The 23,684-nt window shown below is 45.7% G+C and overlaps 2 non-coding genes across 2 annotated transcripts; one reads left to right on the top strand and one right to left on the bottom strand.

Annotated features, from left to right (window-relative positions):
• Positions 1–15,458: 15,458 nt before the first annotated feature.
• Positions 15,459–15,531, bottom strand: trnak-cuu (transfer RNA lysine (anticodon CUU)). Its single transcript has one exon. It is a non-coding gene; the product is annotated as a tRNA-Lys (tRNA).
• Positions 15,532–22,627: 7,096 nt separating this feature from the next.
• trnal-cag (transfer RNA leucine (anticodon CAG)) lies at positions 22,628–22,710 on the top strand. Its single transcript has one exon. It is a non-coding gene; the product is annotated as a tRNA-Leu (tRNA).
• The last annotated feature ends 974 nt before the right edge of the window (positions 22,711–23,684 follow it).

Here is a 23,684-nt window from a genome sequence, read left to right as displayed (position 1 = left end):
CTCCTGTGCACGGTGGAATAGGTCGTTCCATTGAAAGGTCAGGATCTGAAATGTTAACTATTTCTCTTGTCAGTGATACCACGGAACCGTAAAATATTTCAAGCATTCCGGTTTGTTCAGCTAAACATCCTCACACTCTGTAGCTTAGATCAATCCCAGCAGAGTGTCACTGCGTTTGACCTGATCTGTGTGATTGAACACTTCCTACATAAAGTCACAGAGTCATAGATGTTTACAGCATGGAAACGGGTCCTTCGGCCCAGCTTGTCCATGGTGCCCAGTTTCTATCACCATGTTAGTCCCACTTGCCCATATTTGATCCATGTCCCTCTATATCCACCCTGCCCAGGTAAATATCTCATTGTATTTTACAGGAAAACATTGTACCGATTCTACACTGCCTCTGGCAGCCCATTTCGGATGCTCACCACCATCCGCGTGAAAGCAAATCCTCTCTGGTCTCTTTGGCACCTCTCCCCTCTCACCTTAAACCTATGCCCTTTAGGCTCCTCTACCTTTGGGAAAATATGTTGACTATCTGCCTGATCTATGCTCCTCATTGTTTTATAGACCTCTATCAGTTCACCTCGAAGCCTCCGACGCTCCAGGGGAAAAATCCAAGCCTGTCCAGTCTCTCCTTATAACCCAGGGGACCAAGTCCTGGTAGCATCCTCGTAACTCTCTTCGGGACTCTTTCCAGTTTACCAATATACTTCCCATAATAGGGTGACTAGAACTGAACATAGTATTTCGTGTGTGCTCTTACCAATGTATTGTACAGCGTCAATATTCAATATCCTGACCAATAAAACCGAGCCTGCTGAATGGCTTCTTCACCTGTCCACCTGCGACTTTACCTACAAGGCGCTCCGAACTTGTACCCCTAGATCTCGTTGTTCTGTAATTCTCCACAAAGAATACAACAGCGCAAAATCTGTCTTTCTTCCAGAATTGCAGGTTTAAATTGTCCTTCACTTTCCAGTGGATAATTTACAGACATTTTAACACAAGGACTGAATTCAGTCCAATGGTAAATGCTTTCGACTAGAAATCAGCTGGATTTTTTCCTTTGACTTCAGTCCTGCTCCCAGAGAATCTGTTCAGTAGTTAAAATAATGTTTTCTTTTGAATCCTTTATTTCCACCGAATGTTGACGCTGAAATTCCTCACAGTTCTCTCCATTGTTATCTACTCTGAAGGTATTGACTGCACCGTCTATTTGAGACATGCTCACAGGGCTATGATAGAGGCTTTCTTTCAGGTTTTAGGCCTCTTTTGGTCATTAAACAAAAACCGGATATCTGCAGAGGAACTCGGAATACCAAACCTCTCTTCCCAGGATGAACTTAGTCAGGGGACAAAATGTTGTTTGAATACAGAATAATAGGTTTGAGGATTTGGGGTGAGATTCCTGGAGTTTTGGGAAGAGAGCGATGTTGTGGAGCAATGTGATAATAGCAGGATACGAGTTTGGGATATTACCCAGTCTGTGTGGGGGGCTGGGGGAAGGAAATTGTCTTGCCTGCCCACTCAAGCTGAATGTTGGGGTTGAGGTGGTGATCAGATTCCGTACGGAGGGTGAAATCCTTTCACTGAATTTCACATTTACAGCTCAGGTCCTCGAGGGATCGCTCCTGTATTCCCAGGAGGTGGTGGTCTCATTCTTTAAGCAAAAAACTTCAATCCAGGACCGGTTTGTCAATAAGAACACGCTGGAGGATTGGGATGTTAGAAACTGTTCAGCACTGATTCACTTTATTCATTGTTGTGTCCTGGAATAAACAAGTGGATTGTAGCTGTCCATTAAAAAATCAAATAGAATTCGGAAGTTTCTGGCCAGTAACTTCACAATGTCCACTATTACATCACTCAGCATCCTCAGCTGCATCACATCTCGTCCACATGACATGTGAACATTACCTACAGCCAGTCGTTCTCGTTCCTCTTTGACATAAGTTTGAGACAAAAGAAAACATTTACGAATGGTCGATGAGGACAGTGAGCACTTTTATTGAAGGGAGTTTAAAGAAACCTTTGTGATAAAGAAGTAGGATTAGGGAAATGAAAGTAACAATATGTGGAATGAAGGCACGGGTTGTTCCTGGACTGACTGCAGAATTTGCTGTTTATTTATTCAATAGAGATTTCAGGCCAATTGTATTTGATGTCATTAAGGAGATTAACATTGAAGGAAGCATGTCGTTGTCTATAATGTGTCATTACCTCCTTTTATCAAAATTGCTTTGATAGATGGGATTCAAAGAATTGGAGTCATATGGCATTCCTGTGGATTGTTAGATCCTTGCGAGGGTTCAAACAAATCCTTTGGAAAACCGCCAAGACCGAGGAGATTGTGCAGTGGAGATTGACTGGAGTGGTATCAGTGGTGAAGAGTGTGCTTCCGGAAGATGTATTTCCAATATTGCAAACAAGGCTGCACATTCAGAACCTTCTTACCAACTTCTCATCGATGAAAAGGATGCACTGGTGAAAATCTTCCATGAATCCTTAAATTCTGGAAAATCGCAGCGTGTTTACTTCAGACAGGCATCACAATGAGCGCAGGCTTGGAGTGCCGGAGAGCCTGTCCCTGTGCTGTACTGTTCTTTATGGAAAACTGCCAACATAACACCCTTATTCGAAAAGGGAGGGAGACAGAAACAGATAACTAAATGCTAGTTAGCATAATATCTGTCATGTGGAAACTGTTAGAGTACATTATTTTTGCAGAATAAAGGGATTAAGGGTTATGGTGTTCGGGCCGGAAAGTGGAGCTGAGTCCACAAAAGATCAGCCATGATCTCATTGAATGGTGGAGCAGGCTCGAGGGGCCAGATGGCCTACTCCTGCTCCTAGTTCTTATGTTCTTATTATAAAGGATATAATAGCAGAACATTTAGCAATATATAACATAATGAAACAGATTCAGCATGGCTTCAAGAAGGGCACATCATGCATGACAATCTTTTCGAATTATTTGAAGTGGTAATGATCAGGATAAATAAAGGGGAATCATGCGTCCAGCTGCCTCCCTACCTCCAGTTCCCTCCATCTGTTCCTCTCACAATATCCCCCATTGTGTCACTCACCTCCTTTCCCCCCCTCTCACCCTTCCTCGCTTTTCCTATCCGCCCTCTATCTCTAATCTATTTCCCTTTCTCTGGGATCTGCCTTGTCTCCAGGATCCCACTGACCCAGGGTTCGGGGACTCTCAGGCCGGCCAGGGCTCTTTAACCGGCTCCATTCACAGGAAAAGTGACTTCAGTTTGCACAATACCATCCGCTCTCTCTGAAACCCCCAAACTGAAATTCAGACTCACCGGGAAGGTGAAGACTGCGAGGGCAGCGCGGTGGTACAGTGGTTAGCACTACTGCCTCGCGGCGACGAGGTCCCAGATTCGATCCCAGCTCTGGGTCACTGTCCGTGAGGAGTTTGCACATTCTCCCGTGTTTGCGTGGGTTCCGTCCCCAGAATCCAAAGATGTGCAAACCAGGTGGATTGGCCACGCTAAATTGCCACTTAATTGGGAAAAATGATTTGGTTACTCTAAATTCTTTTAAAAGAAGGGGAAGACTGCGGGTCCCGCTCCTGCTGTTTAATACAGATCACTATAACTGGGCACAGTGAGCAGAAAGAAATTCATGTTGTTTGCGTGCATTTCACTCCAATTTAAAACGCCCCAGAATGAAAGTGTCCGTGTCACACGGCTCCCGTTCAGTCAGGAGATGGCACCAGTCCGCAATAAATTTATTTATGCAATTTATTTCTGATGTTCTGTGTGTCATTACATAGGACTCTTACTCTGATCTGAGACCTTACCTTGTCCTTGTGTCCTGGTGCTGCTCTTTTCATCCTGTTTCAGTAATAACTATTTACTGGTATTAATTATGTAACTTACTTAGTGATTTATTTATTCAACCACTAGGAGTGTTTTAAGCTCATTCTGTATACGGAACTTTGCGTGGCTCGTATTCTGGCCCGTTTAACCCACCTATTTACTCTTGTTTCAGACTGAGAACTTAGTTATTAATGTTGAAGATTGTTGTTTATTTAAACCATGTTTCCACGCAAAACAAATTGATGCTGGTTATTAGATAAGAAACCCATGGGTGATGAGAACAGTTGGTGAATTTTATATGAGGAGTGTCCCCTCCTTTTCCGTCCTGACCTGCGATATTTAATTAAATAATTCACCACTGTGATGGCCAGGAACTGAAGCTGGGTCAAATGCTGGGACAGTCCCCACTATACCACCACCTGTCCCCGGGTAATGTCACCCCCTCGGTATTTACAGAACGAATACACAAACAATGAAGCGGGGGAATGTTTGAAATCAGAGATTGGATATTCTTGTAACCAATAGGGCTGTAATGGGAATCTTTCATTTTCCGATAGATCGGGATGAGCTGGGTCGCTCAGTCAGAAATCAGATATCTGGGGATTTAAATGTGATTACTACAATGATAATATTTAACCATGTTAATGTTATTTTGCTCCAATTGAAACGTGTCACGAATACATCGTTACCTTGTTGCACAACTTGCTTTCAGCCAGGAGATGGCAGCAGTGCGCAATAGTTTGGGTCTCCTGATTGTGTCCACAGATCCCGATAGGAATGGAGCTGCTGCTTCCCGGGAGCTGCCAAGCAAGAGGCACAGATCTTGACCAACTGCACCCGCTCCAAATAGATTCCCCTAATTACTGAACAAAACAAAAACAAGCAGAAATCATATTTTCAGAAACTATGACAGTGTCTCTGAAAACAACACACCAACACCTCTGAAAGAATCGATTTGCTGTAACTAATTCAAGATGAACCGTTTCAATGTCAGCCGTAATTCCTTACCAGTTCTCAGACAGGCAGCTTCACTTTTCAAGGTCCGGCTCAATAAAATCAATCACAGGCCCATGATCTGCTTTCCTCCTGTTCTCAGACACATCCACTTTGTACAAGGGCGCACTAACTGGTTTTCAGAGTAAGAGTCAGACTGCAGTCACCTCATTCTCTCTCGATCCCTTTATCCCAGAACCACCTCACAACCAGGAATGGAGCTTCTCACAGAGCCAAGAATGGAATAGTTTGTCGATTCTTCCACTGATTCAGGACCGTCCATCACCAGGACGTATTCGTCCAAAAGAGTTGGGATGAGATGGGGCTGAGTTTCACTGTATCCAATCAGTCCCCGGAGAAGCACAAAAACAGTGAGTGAGGGAGAGAGAAAGAAACAAAGAAACAGATAGAGAGATAAAATATGTTCCATTTCTACCACGATCTTTTTTCCCAGAAATACATTCACCTGAATGAAACCAAACCACGTTTACATTCGCTGCCGTTGCTGCTTCTCCTTCCAAACGTTGCAGGAAACGTTATTCTTTATTGATTGTTGTTTTGAGTGCGAGATTCTTTATATTTCGTTCAGTTTCCCAAAAAATGTTAAATATCTGACTAAACTCGATATAGGTTCAAACCGTTCATTTACAAACATTCCGATTTATTCCCGACTCAACGGCTGGCGCGGGGAATTCAACAAACATCTCGAATCACAGTCGCTGCGAGCAGAGCTCGAACCTGCGCGGGGAAATCCCAATAGATTTCAATCCCAACGCGTTAACCACTCGGCCATCGCAGCTGGGTCCAGTGTGTCATTCATTAATAATTTGGTCGATGGAATACATTCTAAAACCAGCCTGGAATCACTCCAGGAAGTTGTTGTATTCAAACGATCAACGGGGCCCCGTGGTTTACGTGAGGAGGGGTTGAATCTTCGTGGAAAATGGCCATTGGATTTGGAGAGAAGCCTTGAGAGAATCGAAAACCTCAGCTCACTAAACGCACAATTCCACTGATTGGAAATCTATTAGAAATTCAAATGGAACAGGACCACACTTTCCATTCTGGAAGAAATTTAAAATTATGAAATCTAGAAATTACAGCACAGAAGGAGACCTGTGCAGGCCGAATGGTCACATGATGACCTGATGACGCATCTAACATGATCACGTGTCGGGATTCCGGCAGTTCCCCGGATCGCGGTCAGAGCACAAGCCAGGAGGACCTGCTCAATTATTAAATCAGTTATTTTTTATTACAACTCCTTGGTCGCCAGTCATTGAGAGAGCAGCATTTCTACATGGTGTCAGGAGTGGGCAGTATGGCAGAAGGACACCACCGCATCAACCTCCTTGTATCATAGAATCGTAGAATATCCAGCTCAGAAGTAGGCCATTCGGCCCAACCAGTCAGCACTGACACTCCGAATGAGCACCGCAGCAACTCTCTTCCAGAAGAGGTTTAAGAGATAGTGCAGCACCAGCCCGGCTAGCTCAGTCGGTGGAGCATGGGTTCCTTAATCCTAGGGTGTTGGGCGCTTCCATGAAAATATTGACGCTGAATGAATTGTATTCATAACAGGAACACAAGGTTATGTCGCTGGACTGGGAATCCAGAGGCCTGAACTCACCTTTCGTGACAACATTTAATAACTCTGGAAATTAAATTTCGTCTCAGTAATGGCCGAGAAAGGTTCTGCTTCAGACGGATCATATTTCCACAACTGGGAACACATTTACACAACAGGTAATGATTTGTCACAACCACAGTGAAGATCTGTCACCGGCAGTCACGGTTCCACGACAGAGAGAACAGTTACACAGCAGGGAGCTCAGTTACACAGCAGAGAGCTCAGTTACACAGCAGAGAGCACAGTTACACAGCAGAGAGCACAGTTACACAGCAGAGAGTACGGTTACACAGCAGGGAGCACGGTTAAACAGCAGAGACCTCAGTTACACAGCAGAGAGATCTGTTACACAGCAGAGCGCAGAGTTACACAGCAGACTGCACGGTTACACAGCAGAGAGCACAGTGCACAGCAGAGAGCACAGTTATACAGCAGGGAGCACAGTTACACAGCAGAGAGTACAGTTACACAGCAGCCAGCACGGTTACACAGCAGAGAGCACAGTTACACAGCAGAGAGCACAGTTACACAGCAGAGAGCACAGTTACACAGCAGAGAGCACAGTTACACAGCAGAAAGCTCAGTTACACAACAGAGAGCACAGTTACACAGCAGAGAGCACAGTTACACAGCAGAGAGCTCCGTTACACAGCAGAGTGTGCAGTTACATAGCAGAGAGCAAGGTTACACAACAGAGAGCACATTTACACAGCAGCCAGCACGGTTACACAGCAGAGAGCCCAGTTACACAGCAGAGAGCACAGTTACACAGCAGAGATCAAGGTTACACAGCAGAGAGCACATTTACACAGCAGAGAGCACAGTTACACAGCAGAGAGCACAGTTACACAGCAGAGAGCACAGTTACACAGCAGTGAGCACAATTACACAGCAGAGAGCTCAGTTACACAGAAGAGAGCAAGGTTACACAGCAGAGAGCACAGTTACACAGCAGCGAGCACGGTTACACAGCAGAGAGCACAGTTACACAGCAGAGCGCTCAGTTACTCAGCAGAGAGCACGGTTACAATGCAGAGAGCTCAGTTACACAGCAGAGAGCTCAGTTACACAGCAGAGAGCCCGGTTACACAGCAGAGAGCACAGTTACAAAGCAGAGAGCACGGTTACACAGCAGAGAGCACGGTTCCACAGCAGAGAGCAAGGTTACACAGCAGAGATCTCAGTTACACAGCAGCGAGCACGGTTACACAGCAGAGAGCTCAGTTACACAGCAGAGAGCTCAGTTACACAGCAGAGAGCACAGTTACACAGCAGCGAGCACGTTTACACAGCAGAGAGCTCAGTTACACAGCAGAGAGCTCAGTTACACCGCAGAGAGCACGGTTACAAAGCAGAGAGCTCAGTTACACAGCAGAGTGCTCAGTTACTCAGCAGAGAGCACGGTTACAAAGCAGAGAGCTCAGTTACACAGCTGAGAGCTCAGTTACACAGCAGAGAGCTCAGTTACACAGCAGAGAGCCCGGTTACACAGCAGAGAGCACAGTTACAAAGCAGAGAGCACGGTTACACAGCAGAGAGCACGGTTCCACAGCAGAGAGCAAGGTTACACAGCAGAGAGCACAGTTACACAGCAGCGAGCACGGTTACAAAGCAGACAGCTCAGTTACACAGCAGAGAGCTCAGTTACACAGCAGAGAGCTCAGTTACACAGCAGAGAGCTCAGTTACACAGCAGAGAGCACTGTTACACAGCAGAGAGCTCAGTTACACAGCAGAGAGCACAGTTACACAGAAGAGAGGTCAGTTATATAGGAGAGAGCACGGTTACACAACAGAGAGCACAGTTACGCAGCAGAGAGCAAGGTTACACAGCAGAGAGCTCAGTTACACAGCAGAGAGCCCAGTTACACATCAGAGAGCACAGTTACAAAGCAGAGAGCACAGTAACAGCAGAGAGGACAGTTACACAGCAGAGAGCACGGTTACACAGCAGCGAGCACGGTTACACAGCAGAGAGCCCGGTTACACAGCCGAGAGCACAGTTACAAAGCAGAGAGCATGGTTGCACAGCAGAGAGCTCAGTTACATAGCAGAGAGCTCAGTTACACAACAGCGAGCACGTTTACACAGCAGATAGCTCAGTTACACAGCAGAGAGCTTAGTTACACAGCAGCAGGCAGAGTTACGCAGCAGAGAGCACAGTTACACAGCAGAGAGCACAGTTACACAGCAGAGAGCACAGTTGCACAGCAGGGAGCTCAGTTACATAGCAGAGAGCTCAGTTACACAGCGGAGAGCTCAGTTACACAGCAGCAGGCACAGTTACGCAGCAGAGAGCACCGTTACAAAGCAGAGAGCACGGTTAAACGGTAGAGAGCACAGTTATACAGCAGGGAGCTCAGTTACACAGCAGAGAGCTCAGTTACACAGCGGAGAGCTCAGTTACACAGCAGCAGGCACAGTTACACAGCAGTGAGCACAGTTACAAAGCAGAGAGCACGGTTGCACAGCAGAGAGCTCAGTTACATAGCAGAGAGCTCAGTTACACAACAGCGAGCACGGTTGTACAGCAGATAGCTTAGTTACATAACAGAGAGCACAGTTACACAGCAGAGAGCTTAGTTACACAGCAGCAGGCAGAGTTACGCAGCAGAGAGCACAGTTACACAGCAGAGAGCACAGTTACACAGCAGAGAGCACAGTTACACAGCAGGGAGCTCAGTTACAAACCAGAGAGCTCAGTTACACAGCGGAGAGCTCAGTTACACAGCAGCAGGCACAGTTACGCAGCAGAGAGCACAGTTACAAAGCAGAGAGCACGTTTACACAGCAAAGAGCACAGTTACACAGCAGGGAGCCCAGTTACATAGCAGAGAGCTCAGTTACACAGCGGAGAGCTCAGGTACACAGCAGCAGGCACAGTTACACAGCAGTGAGCACAGTTACACAGCAGAGAGCACGGTTACACAGCATAGAGCACAGTTACACAGCAGAGAGAACAGTTACACAGCAGGATATACATTTACAAGCAGGGCCTCTCTGTGTGCAGCAGAAAACACATTTTCCTAAATCACCTTTTTCTCCATCTCGGCACCTTTTCTGTGTCATTGTGTGTGTGGCCTGATAGTCTCTTCCTGCTTTTCTGTGTGTCTTTCTCTGTCTGTCACAGCCGTGCTGATGTTACGCATTAATCTCACTTTTCCCAAACAGTAATTGTGATTGATAGATACAGAAAGATTTCCACAGTGACATTCAGTACCAATGTTTGATAGAAACTGAATCCCGCCCTCACATACAGTACCAGATATTGACTCATAATGAAGGAATCCTGCTCTCACAAACTGTTCCAGAGACTGAGGTGCAGAGTGTTCCCCCCACTCGCGAACACTACCTGTGATTTACAGATACAGAACAAATCTCAGTCAGGTGAGTAGCAGAGTTTGATGGGTACGACACGTGTTCCACACTCACCTTCTCTGCGCCAGATAATCAGATGCAGTCGACACGCGGTGTCTGTGTTGGTTTAACAAGAGTTTTACACAAGACCCGGTCCACATTTACACAATATCAGGGTATAAGACGTTGGAGCAGAAGTAGGCCATTCAGCCCATCGAATATGCTCCGTATTTCAATGAGATCATGCTTGACCTGATATATGACGTGTTATGACCTCATACGGTGGCACGTTGTCACAGTGGCGACCTCACAGCGCCCGCGATCCGGTTCAATTCCAGCCTTTGATCACTGACTGTGTGGAGTTTGCACTTTCTCTCCGTGTCTGTGTGGGTTTCCTCCGGGTGCTGCGATTTCCTCGCACAGTCCAAATGTGTGCGGGGTAGGTGGAGTGTCCATGCTAAATTGCCCCTTAGTCTTCAGAAAGGTGGGTAGTGTTACAGGGATGTGATGGGGACACAGGGGCTCTTTCAGAATATCGTTGCAGAGTCGATTGGCAGAATGGCCTCCTTTTACATTTTAATGATTTCATGATAATCCTCATGTCCACTTTCCCGACTTTTTCTCTCTACATTTCATGATGAATCTTTAAAACCAACATTCCAACCAAGCCTCAGGTAGCAGTAACTCCTCAATTGTCGTTAATTTCCCGGCTGCCAATCATTTGGCCAATCTGAGGGAAGTCACATCCTGGAAATGTCATACATTGATCCAGTCCTAAAGTAAATTAAGTCCCTGATCACCATAGGCCCTTTGAGGGTAAGATCTGACTGGTGGTGGTTTAACCTGAGGATCACCATACCTCAGGCGAGGAGCAATAATAATAATAATAATCGCTTATTGTCACAAGTCGGCTTCAATGAATTAATGTGAAAAGCCCGACTCGCCACATTCCGGCGCCTGTCCCGGGAGGCTGGAACGGGAATTGTGAGAAGGCGGGGTTTTCATGATTCAGTTCTATTATAGCCGTGTGATCTGAAACTAATTCGTCTGGTCTTCTCTCTGTTAATCTTGTCTCACAGTGAGGCAAACCTCACTGATTAGATAGACGAGTGATCGTTCTTCAGTCTTGTCATGAACGGACCCGCTGAATATGGAGGGAAATCCTGTGTGGCAGGATTTACCTCCAACTCAATCTTTCAGTTTGTGGATGATACCACTGTGGTAAGTCGTATCGCAAACAATGACGAATCAGACACAGAAGGTAGATAAATCACATGGTTTCATGATGTACTGTTATGTGACTTTACCTTCAAGACATGGACATTTAAGCAATGTACATTGAAGAAAACAGTGATGTCAGAGAGTGGTTGGAGCTGGGCTTTAGGTCAGCCATTTTGTAGGTTTTTAGTTTCAGTTTAAAAGCAGCTTGTGTGTGTCTGTGTGTTTCCAGAGAGCTGCAAGTTTGAAAAGAGCTTGGGAGCGTCTGTGTTTGCAGGGATCTGGGCCTCTGACATAAAGGACGATCTCTGGATTATTTGGGAGATTTAAATTCATAATTGGAAAGCCTTTAGCCTGATGTGATTCTGTTTAAAGGTGTTAAGTCGCTTGGAAGTTTGAAGGCACATTTTAAGGAATTATTTACCATTGCAATATTTTCTGAGTGATCTTTGAAGTAAGGGGTGTTAAGAGATCCAATGTTTATTTAAGATGTTAAGTTGAGTTCATGGGATAAACAGTTTTTTGTGTTTAAAAACCCACGTGTCCATAATTGTAATCCCACACCTAGGGAAAAAGCCATGTGCTAAGATGCTAAGAAAAGCAACAAATCCATTGAAGGGAGAGATTGGTTGAACTTCATAATACATCTTGGTGTTCTGAAAACGCCTCGCCCATAACAATTGGGGGCTCATCCGGGATAAAAGTCTATCTATTGGATTGGCTTTTGTGAACTTAAAGACAGTGAAGGATTGTTGCTTTTCCGCTGTGGTATTTTAGTTTAAGTGGGGAGAGTGTTGTGAACCATGGCTCTTTCAGAGGCCCAGAAGTTTTTGGATGTGGAGAATGTCACACGTACTACTTTACGGACAGGAACGAAAAACAGACTGTTAGATTTGGCAAGAACATTGCAGTTAACATTACCTGACAAAATGCGAAAAGATGAGGTAGTTATGACGGTGGTTAAGCATTTAAAGTTGCCTGAGATAGAGTTTGACTCATTGGAAATGGCAAAAATTCAGTTGCTAATGAAACAAATGGAACATGAGAACGAATTAAAGCGGCTTGAATACGAGAGTGAGAGAGAGGAAAAAGGAAGAGAAAGAGAGTGAAAGGAAAAAGAAAGGGAGCGAGAAGAAAGAAGAAAAGCAAGAATAGCCCTAGCAGAACAAAAAGAAAAGGAAAGGGAAATACAGATCAGGGAAAAAGATAAAGATAGGGAGTTTGAACTTCAGAAAATGGCCATGAAACTTGACAATCTGTAAAAATTGGCAGATGTGAAGGGAAACGTACAGTTGGATGATAGCGACGAGGATAGTGAGAAAGAGCGTCATAGTCGAAGGCTTGGTGGGAATCTATTTAAATATGTCCAAGCATTACCAACCGTTGACGAGAAGGAAGTGGAAGCCTTTTTCATTTCATTTGCGAAGGTAGCGAAACAAATGAAATGGCCACAGGACATGTGGGTGTTACTGATTCAAACAAAGCTGGTAGGTAGAGCGAGTGAAGTGTTTACATCACTCCCGGAGGAGGTATCTGGAACGTATGAGGAGATGAAGAAACCCATCTTGAGTGCATATGAGCTAGTGCCGGAAGCTTCCAGACAAATGTCTAGAAATTTAAGGACAGAATTTGGTCAAACATACATGGAGTTTGAAAGGCTGAAACAGAGTAATTTTGATAGGTGTATAAGGGCTTTGAAAATAGATCAAACGTATGAAGCTCTCAGAGAAATAATACGTTTGAAGGAGTTTAAAAATTCAATTCCTGATGTAGTGAGAACTCATGTGGAAGAACAGGGGGTTAAAACTGCGAGATTAGCAGCGGAAACGGCAGATGATTATGAATTTGTTCATAAATCAAAGATTGGTTTCCGACATCAGTTTCAGCCGGTGAGGGATAGAAACTGGGGACATGAGAAATACTCAAGTGGTAAAGGTAAAGGTGATCTGATGGCAGACACTAAAGAGAGAGTACCTCAGATTAAAAAAGACATCCAGGAAGTTGGAAAAGAACTGAAAAGTTTCAAATGTTTTCACTGTGATAAACTAGGCGATGTAAAGTCACAGTGTTGATGATTGAAGAAAAGCACTGAGAAGGTTGATGTGGTAAAACTTGGACTGGATTGTCACATCGGTGATTGCAGAAACTTTGGAAAAATGAGTCCCACTGGGAGAAAACAGGATGGAAAATCGACAATGATGGGTTTCGAACCCACGCATGCAGAGCACAATGGATTCGCAGACCGTCCCCTTAACCACTCGGCCACCTCACCCCGAAAGCGCATTGATCAAATCAAAGGCTTATCAGGTACAAATAACCATTGTATTCAGCCAGCTGCGCGGATTCAAAAGCGTGCGTCTGCTTTTACTTGAGGAGAAATTCAGAATCCCACACCATGATCAAACGACCTTTAAATACCCTGTCCGTTTCTTCACGTGTTCTGCACTGATATATTCGCTGCAATAACTTCCCGGGAGATCAAACCTCCTCCCGATTTCAGTCAGTGACACCATCCGGGCTCGCCCGGATTTTTGAACCCGGGACATCTGGCATTTTATCGCAGCTGAGAATCAATGTCAATGTCAGGAGTGGGATTGAACCCTGGTCTCCAGACGAGACTGACACCTGATGTATCCAAACGGTTCGGAGATGATTGGGCCGTGTTGGGGTGATCTTTCCGTGCGTCGGTGCAGACTGGATGGGCTGAATGGTCTACTTCTGCACTGGAGGCATTCTATGATTACTTAACCAGGGTGCAAACGGCAGCATCAGGCCACAAGGAATAGGTAAGGTCTCAGGCCAGAGCAAGAGTCCTATGTAATGACACACAGAACATCAGAAATAAATACATTTATTGTGGACTGGTGCCATCTCCTGGCTGACAGGGAGCAGTGCGACACGGACACTTTCTTTCAGGAGCATTTCAAATTGGAGTGAAATAACATAAACATAGTAAGACATCGTTTACGAAACAATTTATCAAACTAATGCAAAGCATCAAAAGGACTCAACCTTCGGCGGTATGTGATGGGGGGATACTGGTGACCATCGCTGCCTTCCAAGCAGTTGATCCGGGTGCGATTCCCGGCCATCGCAATAATAATTTGATCGGAGGCGTTTGCGTGATTTCGTGTGTTTCGAGCTGAGGAAGAGAGCTGGAGAAAATGAGGTAGCTGGAGGCAGGAATCTTCGCTTGTTCTAAATAGTCTGGTTGGATTGTTCACGTCCGTCCGAGTGGCGAAAGTGTGATCTCGGTTTCTATAGTAGTTTATTATTGGATATTGTTATATATGCTTATTGCCCCTCTGTGGGGTATTCCTGGAAGTTATTATATAAACTTTTCCCCTTCTCGCTGTTAAAGGATTTGAAAACACTAAAAAAACTCCCGGTTTGATCTTTACCAAATGACATGACTGTGTTAATAAAACATAACTCATTCCAGTCAGTGGAGATGTGATATTGGCACCAATAATACTCACACACCACAGCAGATGTTGTCTGTTTTCCTCAGTGAGAGTCAATTGAAGAGCTTCCCTATTTTGTTACTTTGAGCTTCACAGTGATGTAATGCTGTCTGCTTCATTCCTGGGGAAAATGTCCCGTTCACACTGGATGCAACACTTTGATACTAATCTACTGAAAATAAAAGGCGGATGTGCCGCAGGGTGATAGAGTCATGTTTAATTTTGGGGCGACTGAGAATATAAATAGCAGAGGATGGTTTCGATCCATCGACCTCTGGGTTATGGGCCCAACACGCTGCGCTGCGCCACTCTGCTTTTTAGACCCACTGTGTTCGCAATTGCTGTTCTGCGGCAGCCACATAACTATTTTACTCTTAAACGAGAACCACGTGTTGTGAAGCTCACCTTGGCTGGACAATAACACGGAACATCAGCACGGCTGTAACAGACAGAGAAAGACACACAGTAAAGCAGGAAGAGACTATCAGGACACACACACAATGACACACAGAAAAGGTGCCGAGCAAACCAGCAAGGTACTGAAATGGAAAAACTGGTTATTTAGGAAAAAGGGATTTTCTGTTCCACAAAGATAGGCAATTAAATGTTTTTCCTGCTGTGTAACTGTGCTCTCTGCTGTCTGCTGTGTAACTGAGCTCTCTGCTGTGTAACTGTTCTCTCTCTTGGAACCGTGACTGTGCCGGTGACAGATCTTCACTGTGATTGTGTCAGATCATTCCCTGTTGTGTAAATGTGTTCCCAGTTGTGGAAATATGATCCGTCTGAAGCAGAACCTTTCTGCGCCATTACTGAGACGAAATTTCAATTCCAGATTAAGTAAATCTTGTCACGAAAGATCAGTTCAGGCCTCTGGAGTCCCAGTTCAGGAACATATCCTTGTGTTCCTGTTATCAAATCAGTCCGATCAGCTCAACACTCTCAGATTACAATATGGAAGCGCCCAACGTGGGTCTGGAACCCACGACCCTGGGATTAAGAGTCCCATGCTCCACCGACTGAACTAGCCGGGCTGATGTCCAAATTACCATTAACCCTCTTCCTGAGGAGATTAGAATTTGCTAAGCAACGAACTTTGTGTCAAACCGTTTGCTAAAAATCGATTAATTCTTCAGTCACAGTCGTTGGGAGCATGGCTCGAACCTACTGGGGAAAGTCCAACACCTTAACCACTCGATAATCGCAGCTGTGTTCAATAGGTCATTCATTAAACATTATAAAACATACAAAACATTATAAAACCGGCCTGGAATCACTCCAGGAAGTTCTTGCATTCCTGCGATAAATGGTGCCCCGGTGTTTATGTGAGGAGCGGTTGAATCTACCTTAAAATGACCATTGGATTTGGAGAGAAGCCTTGAGAGACTCGAAAATCCCAGCTCCCGAAACGCACGATTTCACGAATTCAATTGTTTGCGTAAGAAAAACAGTTGCATTGGAAATATCCTCGAAGTTCATTTTTGCTTTACATGGAACAGCACAGAACTTCCCAGTCTAGATCCAAATTAAAGCATGAGTGGGGTGCAGGATTGGAGGGTCATGCAGAGTCGATGGGCCGAATGGCCTCCTTCTGCATTGTACTGGTTTCTAGGGAAACAGAGAGAATCACAGTATTTATTCACATGCGATAAACATCAGCCCGTATGTCCCATGCGGTGGTCGCGTGGCCTAATGGCTAAGGCATCTGATTTCTGTGAACCTAATGAAGCTATCAGAAGATTGGAGGCTCGAGTCCCACCGCGATCGTTTGATATAGAAATCCGGTGGAACTTGCTGTCAGCCGAGTTTTCCTTCCTCCGTTCAAAGTTTCACCTTTCCAGCCAAACGTTGCAGGGCTCTTTTTGGAATATAATTTTTTGGAACATTGTTCATTCAATTCGCTTTCATCTTAGTATTTTATTTATCCCCTAATGAATCTGTTTGACTTGGATAAAATATAGAATAAAATATTATGTATCAATCGGTTCAATACAATTCTGTGGAGGAAATTCTAATATCATCAGGAAGACAGACAGAGTCAAAGAGTATTGGATGTTGGCAGCATGGAAACAGCCCTTCGTCCCAGCTTGTCAATGCCGCCCAGTTTCTATCACTAAGCTAGTCCCACTTGCCCGCATTTGGCCCATATCCATCTACACCCACCCTGCCCATGTAACTGTCTAACTGATTTTTAAAAGACAAAATGATAACTGCCTTTGCCCCTGTCTCTGGCAGCCCGTTCCAGATGCTCCTCATTACCTTATTTATGCTCTTCATTATTTCATAGACCTCTATGACATCACCCATAAGCCTCCTACGCTCCAGGAAAAAAAAGTCCCAGCCTATCCAGCCTCTACTTTTCACTCACACCATCAAGTCCTGGTAGCATCCTTGTAAATCACTTCTGCACCCTTTCTAGTTCAACAATATCCTTCCCGAAATAGGGTGACAAGAATTGAACACAGTATTTCCCTTGTGGTCTTACCAGCATGTATTGTACAACTTGAACAAGACATCACAACTCTTGTATTCAATATTTTGACCTTAAAACCTAGCATGCTGAATGCCTTCTTCCCCACCCTTTCCACTTGCGACACCACCTTCAAGGATGTGTGAACCTGTTCTCCTCGATCTGTTGGTTCTGTATTTCTCCCCAACTCCCTACTAGTAACTGAGTAGGTCAATCACTGATTTGACCTACCAAAATGCATCACCTCACATTTATCCAAATTAAACTCCATCTGCCATTCATCGGCCCACTGGCCCAAGATGTTTAATAATGAGCCGAATCAACTGTTGTTCAGAGGGATGAAAGATTATGTCACTGGATTGGGAATCCAGAGGCCTGACCTAATCTTTGGGACAGGGAATAATTCCTAGCATTCAAAATCACTGATTTAATAGCTTTTCAGGGGGGTTGACAGGGGGGATGCTGAGAGTTTGATTCTCCATGTGGGAGAGTCTGGGACCTGAGGGATTAATCTCAGGGGAAGGGACCGCCCAGTTAAGCCAGAAATGATGAGTAATTTCTTCTCTAAGGAGATAGTGTATCTGTGGAAATATCGTTTCTAAGCGAATACGATTGTCGAGGATGGGTCAGTTAATATGTTCAAGATTTAATCAGTAAAGAAAACAAGGATTATGGGGATGTGGCGGGAAAGTGGGTTTGAGGATTATATCAGATCAGTCATAATCTCTTTGAATGGTGGAGCAGACACGATTGGCCGAATGGCATACTTCTGCTCCTCCGTCTTACAGTGTAATGAGGTCATCTGATGAAGTTGATTTCACGGCTGGGCGGCCGGTTCTGGAAAGACAAAATCTGCCAGCAGTGCCCCAGATGAAGCTGGCGTCTGTTTTGGAGTTTCTGAAGCCGCAAGTTTTCATGGTGCCAACTCCTGCCCAAAGCTGGTGTCGTGATTTAAATCGATTATCAGACAGAGGATTCGGAATATCGGTATAGAGATTGGTGCAAGAAGATTCACTCCTCAGGCCTGTTGAACTCCGAATCTAAACTCCATCCTAGTTCCTGAGACACTGAATGAATCATCAGGTCACCCTCAATAAGTGGCCCAACGCGGAGACGCAGGAAATGGATCATCGACGAGAATGGATTCAGACCCGCAGATGGAAAGCACAATGGATTAGCAGCGCATCGCCATCACCCCTCGGCCAACTCGCCATATGACCTGACTTCACCAAACCACCTCATGGATATTTAATGTGCACAATAACTAACGGAAGAAGGTCGTCTGTGTGCATTGGTCCAGATGTGCAGCCAGATGTGAAGTGTTGGGAATGTTGTTTCTGTCAGCAAATTACATTTCCATCATATCAGCTGAAGGATTGTTCTGAATGGACTGATGGGAAACACTTCAACACCATGTTTCACATGTTTCTACACATTGTAAATAAAACACCGCGGAAAGACTGAAAGATACAAACATTTGATCGCATCATGATGAAGATCAGTCAGACGCCTTAAACATCCCGTCAATGTCGGAGTTCTGACGATTCTACTTTGTTATCCAGAGAATCCCTGCAGGACATTCGGCCTCTTGAGTCTGCACCGAACTTCCGAAAGATACCGGAGGCACCCGGAGGAAACCTACGCAGACACTGCACAGACAGCTCCCTGGAGCTGTGAAACAACTGTGATAGCCACTGTGCTACCGTGCTGCCTACAGTGTGAGTAGGTTTCGAATCTGTGCGGAGGAACCCCATTTGACTGCAAGTACCAAGCCACAGCCACTCCGCTAACTGAACTACGTTTAACAAGACATTCATTGACAATTTATGCGATATAAACCCAACCTGGAATCACTCCAGGAAGTTATTGCTTTCATGCGATGACGGGTCTCCCAGTCTGTCTGTGAGAAGGGATAGAATATCCGTGGAAAAAGACCATTGGATTTGGAGTCTGTCATAATATCCACTCATGTATATAATGAGATGCAGACAGTCAGTGATGGACACACAGGATGACCAGTAAGCACAACACAGTGCAGCCAATCACCAAACAGGACAGTACCACTATAAAGCCAGAGGGCACTAGGTTTCCCGCTCTCTCTGGACCCAGCCACTGAGACAGTCAGAGTCCACGAGCTAGCAAGTGCAAACACCATGCGGTAGCTAGTAAGTCTGATCAGGCTACTACAAGGTCTCCAGTCAGTTCAGTATAGTGTCGACCCACAGCTGAATATGTGTATCAGTTCTATCGTTGAATAAAACAGTGTTGGATTTTCTCCAGTGTTCGACGTCTGTTTTTAGCTTCCCTGCATCGAGTGCAGTCCACATTGAGCCTACCTGCCTAACACATCATGGTACCAGAGTGATACTGATCTTGACGGACCTATCTCGAGTGAATCAGCATTGACCAGGAAGCAGCCATCCGGTGAAATGGAAAACACCAGCCTCCTCCGCAGCTCCGCATCTCCGGCAACCTTGGCGCCAATTGGAAAATCTTCAAGCAAAAGTTCCTCCTGCAGATCGAGGCCTCTGACCTCGAAGCAGCATCGGATGCCAGGAAGATCACATTATTTCTCTCCACCGTGGGGGACCACGCCATCCACATCTACAACTCCCTTACATTCGCTGCCGGCGAAGACAAAACAAAATTGAAACAGTCCTGCTGATGTTTGACAGCCACTGCGACACTGAGGTGAATGAGAGCTTTGAATGGTACTTTTTCCATTAGAGGCTTCAGGGTAAGAATGAAACTTTTCAGTCCTGCGTGACCCATCTCCGCATCCTAGCGCAGTCATGTAACTATGACTCGACGGCAGATTCCATGATCCGGGATCAGATCGTTTTCGGTGTCCACTCCGACTCCCTTCGGCAGCAGCTCCTGAAAGTCAAACAGTTGACCCTCTCAGTTGCTATCGAGACATGCGTTATCCATGAGCATGCTAAGAATCGTTACTCCCACATCAGGGCGGCAGAAACTGCAAAACTGGCCTCCCATGAGGTGGAACGGGTGCAGGCCATTGTTCAAATGCACGGCCTGAGCATCGAGGAGAGTGGTCGCTTTGTGCGTTTTTCCCGGGTCCCTGCGCATGTGCGCCATGACCGAGTGGACGACGAGGCCGAAAACATGACTGCACAGGTGCGTACGTCGACCGATCGCACTGCGCATGCACGATGGCGCACGAAATGCCCTGCCGTCGGCGTCATGACATCTCCGAATTGTGGCTCCAACCACTTAAAGCGGAAATGTCCGGCAAAAGGACGCCGGTGTCTACAGTGTGGCAAGCTTGGCCACTATGCAGCCCTTTGCAGATCTGCTCCACCGCTCAGCAGCCAGCGATCCCAGCTGCGGCGCAGAAGTGTCCGCTCAATACAACAAGGCACGCCAGATTCCGATCCCGACAGCCCAACAGACCCTGATGCTGAGTGCGTTAGGTCCCCATACCGGGTGGGCATCATAACTACACATGCGCTGCCTTCCACCACAACGAGAAACGCCTCTCGATCCTCAGTGTGGATCGACGAGTGGTGTGCTGTCCACACAATTAATGAAATGAAAACGAAATGAAATGAAATGAGACAAGGCTTGCATCCGATTCAAACTTCACACCGGCGCATCAGCGAACCTCATCTCAAAATCCGGCCTCGACACCATGCGCGCCAGACCAAGCATTCTTCCACCGGCCTGCCAGTTCCTTGACTACAATGGCAATGCCATAGCTGCCAGTGGTTCCTGTCAACTAGGGGTATCCAACAAGGCGACACGGCAACACTGTGGTTTGAAATCGTCGGGCCTGATAGAGCGTCCCTGCTCGGTGCTCGAGCTCCTGAACCTGGTTCAGCGAGTCCACGCCACGTCATCATCACCGGCGACGGCCTCGCCAGCAAGTTCCAAGCCTATTTATATTCTCACTCACACCAAACGGAAACAAGTCGCTATTTGTCAGCAGCACACCTGCCTTCTTCTTTATAACAGGAAGATCCAATACCTCCTTTTCAATGGAAAAGCATTGGTCTCAGGACATGAGATTCCAGCTTAAATATGCACAGCAAGACCCCACCGGCAGAAGCCCAGTTCATGACTCGATAATCTGCTTCAGTGACTCTGGTTGAGGAAATAATAGTGATCCCAAGAGAAGGGTAAAATTCGTCTTCTCTTGTAAATAGTCTGGCAGGTTGGATTGTTCACATCCCTCCAAGTGGGGAAGTTGGGAACTCGGTTTCTATTGTGATTCATTGCTCGATAAAGCTTTATTTCCCTATTGGCCCCCTGTGAGTTATTACTGGATATCGTTCTATATCTATATTGCCCCTCTGTGGGGTACTACTGGATAACGTTTCCTGTGCAGCTTTGACTAAGGGTCACCTGGACTCGAAACCTTAGCTCATTTCTCTCACTCCAGATGCTGTCAGATCTGCTGAGACTTTAAAGCATTTTCTCTGTGGTTCCCTATGTGTGAGCTTTACAATGTTGTAATGTGTCATGCTGCCTCTTTCATTCTTGGGACTAATGTCGATATGAGACTGCAAGAAATTTTCTGATAGGTATTTGCTGCAAAGCAAACAGGAACGTGTGTTATGTTTACTTTTGGCGTGAGGGAGAATGTAAATAGCAGAGAATACTCTCGATTCCTCGATCTCGGTCTAATGGCCCAGCACTTCCGCTGCGCACTCTCCTCCTTAAACCGGGAGCTACAACATTACTGCCCTGCGGTAACCACACAATTATTCACTTCCTCATTTTTTTCTTTCAACAAGAACACACGTTTGAGCACACTGATTCTGGTCAGCACAGTTCAGATAATTTACTTTCGTGCGGAATGGTTGTTCTGTGGAAGGTGATGTGATTTCTTCTGTGACGTTGTTCTGATGGGAAAGTGGGGAGTGACTGGAATCACCTTTATAAAATGAAGTTCGGGGCGGCAAATTCATCTCTCTGGGAACATTGATCACGCTGTTACAGACTTCCTCAAACTTTGCCTCAAGTCCGACCACAAAAATAAAGAGCACCGAGCAGAGTGGCGCAGCGGAAGCGTGCTGTGCCCATAACTCAGAGGTCGATGTATTGAAACCACCCTCTGCTATTCGTACTCTCAATCGCACCAAACGGATAAAAGTTGCTATTTGTCAGCAGCACATCTGCCTTTTTCTTTATTGGTACCAAAGTTTTGCTTTCAGTCTTATCCACTCTTTGACGCCTGTTCTTCAGCAAGCCACAGTACAGTCGAGGTGATTAAGTTGACTTCTCCCAGAACACTCTTCTGCCGCCTCGACTGGATAAACGTTCACCTGATTGGACACTGGAGGGGTTCTTCGCCTACTTGTCTGTGAGAGCAGCACCAGAAGCAGCTGTGGAGAGAGATTGCAGTCGCCAGTATGCAACTCTCCAATTAGATACTTCACGCCCTCAGATCTTAGACTTTCAAAACCTTCGTCTGAGGAACAGGTAGAGCGGCATATCGGACCTTGCTGATTAGATGAAACTGATCAATGCAGCAATGAGAAGCTCCTTAACCACCAGCGGTTTGGACAAGGATGGCACTCAGATACAGGACTCTGGCTGGGGTTCAAAAGTAGGGAAAGCATGTCTTGTTTGAAATGTAATAAAGATGAAGACAGACTTTAAGTCGATTTGTGCACGGATCTTAGTTTTTGCGTCAACGCGTCAGGATGGCCGAGCGGTCTAAGGCGCCGCGTTCAGGTCGCAGTCTCTTCTGGAGGCGTGGGTTCGAATTCCACTCCTGATATTGTCTTTTACTCCACGAGGTTAAATTTCTCCAGCAAGATTTTCAACCTCAGGAAGATCCAATACCTCCCTTTCAATGGAAAAGCGTTGGTCTCAGTACACGAGATTCCCGCTTAAATACGCACAGCAAGACCCCACGGGCAAAAGCCCAGCTCATGACTCGACAATCTGCTTCGGTGAGTCTGGTTGAGGAATTCATATTGATCCCAAGAGAAGGGTAAAATTCGTCTTCTCTTGTAAATAGTCTGGCAGGTTGGATTGTTCACATCCGTCCAAGAGGGGAAGTTGGGGACTCGGTTTCTATTGTGATTCATTGCTCGATAAAGCTTTATTTCCTTATTGGCCCCCTGTGAGTTATTACTGGATACCGTTATATATCTATATTGCCCCTCTGTGGGGTACGACCGGATAACGTTTCCCGAGCAGCTTTGACTAAGGGTCACCTGGACACGAAACGTCAGCTCATTTCTCTCCCTCCAGATGCTGTCAGATCTGCTGAGACTTTAAAGCATTTTCTCTGTGGTTCCCTATGTGTGAGCTTTACAATGTTGTAATGTGTCATGCTGTCTCTTTCATTCTTGGGACTAATGCCGGGATGAGACTGCAAGAAAGTTTCTGATAGCTATTTTCTGCAAAGCAAACAGGAACGCGTGTTATGTTTACTTTTGTTGTGAGGGAGAATGCAAATAGCAGAGAATACCCTCGATTCCTCGACCTCGGGCTAAGAGCCCTGCACGCTTCCGCTGCGTACTCTGCTCCTTAAACCATGAGCTACAACATCACTGCCCTGCGGTAACCACACAATTATTCACTTCCTCATTTTTTTCTTTCAACAAGAACAGACGTTTGAGCACACTGATACTGGTCAGCACAGTTCAGATAATTGACTTTCGTGCGGAATGGTTGTTCTGTGGAAGGTGATGTGATTTCTTCTGTGACGTTGTTCTGATGGGAAAGTGGGGAGTGACTGGAATC

Source organism: Scyliorhinus torazame, chromosome 24, assembly GCF_047496885.1.
Source record: "Scyliorhinus torazame isolate Kashiwa2021f chromosome 24, sScyTor2.1, whole genome shotgun sequence".
Classification (NCBI taxonomy): Eukaryota; Metazoa; Chordata; class Chondrichthyes; order Carcharhiniformes; family Scyliorhinidae; genus Scyliorhinus; species Scyliorhinus torazame.
Note: the sequence above shows the minus strand (reverse complement) of the source record. Positions and strands in the feature narration are given on the sequence as shown.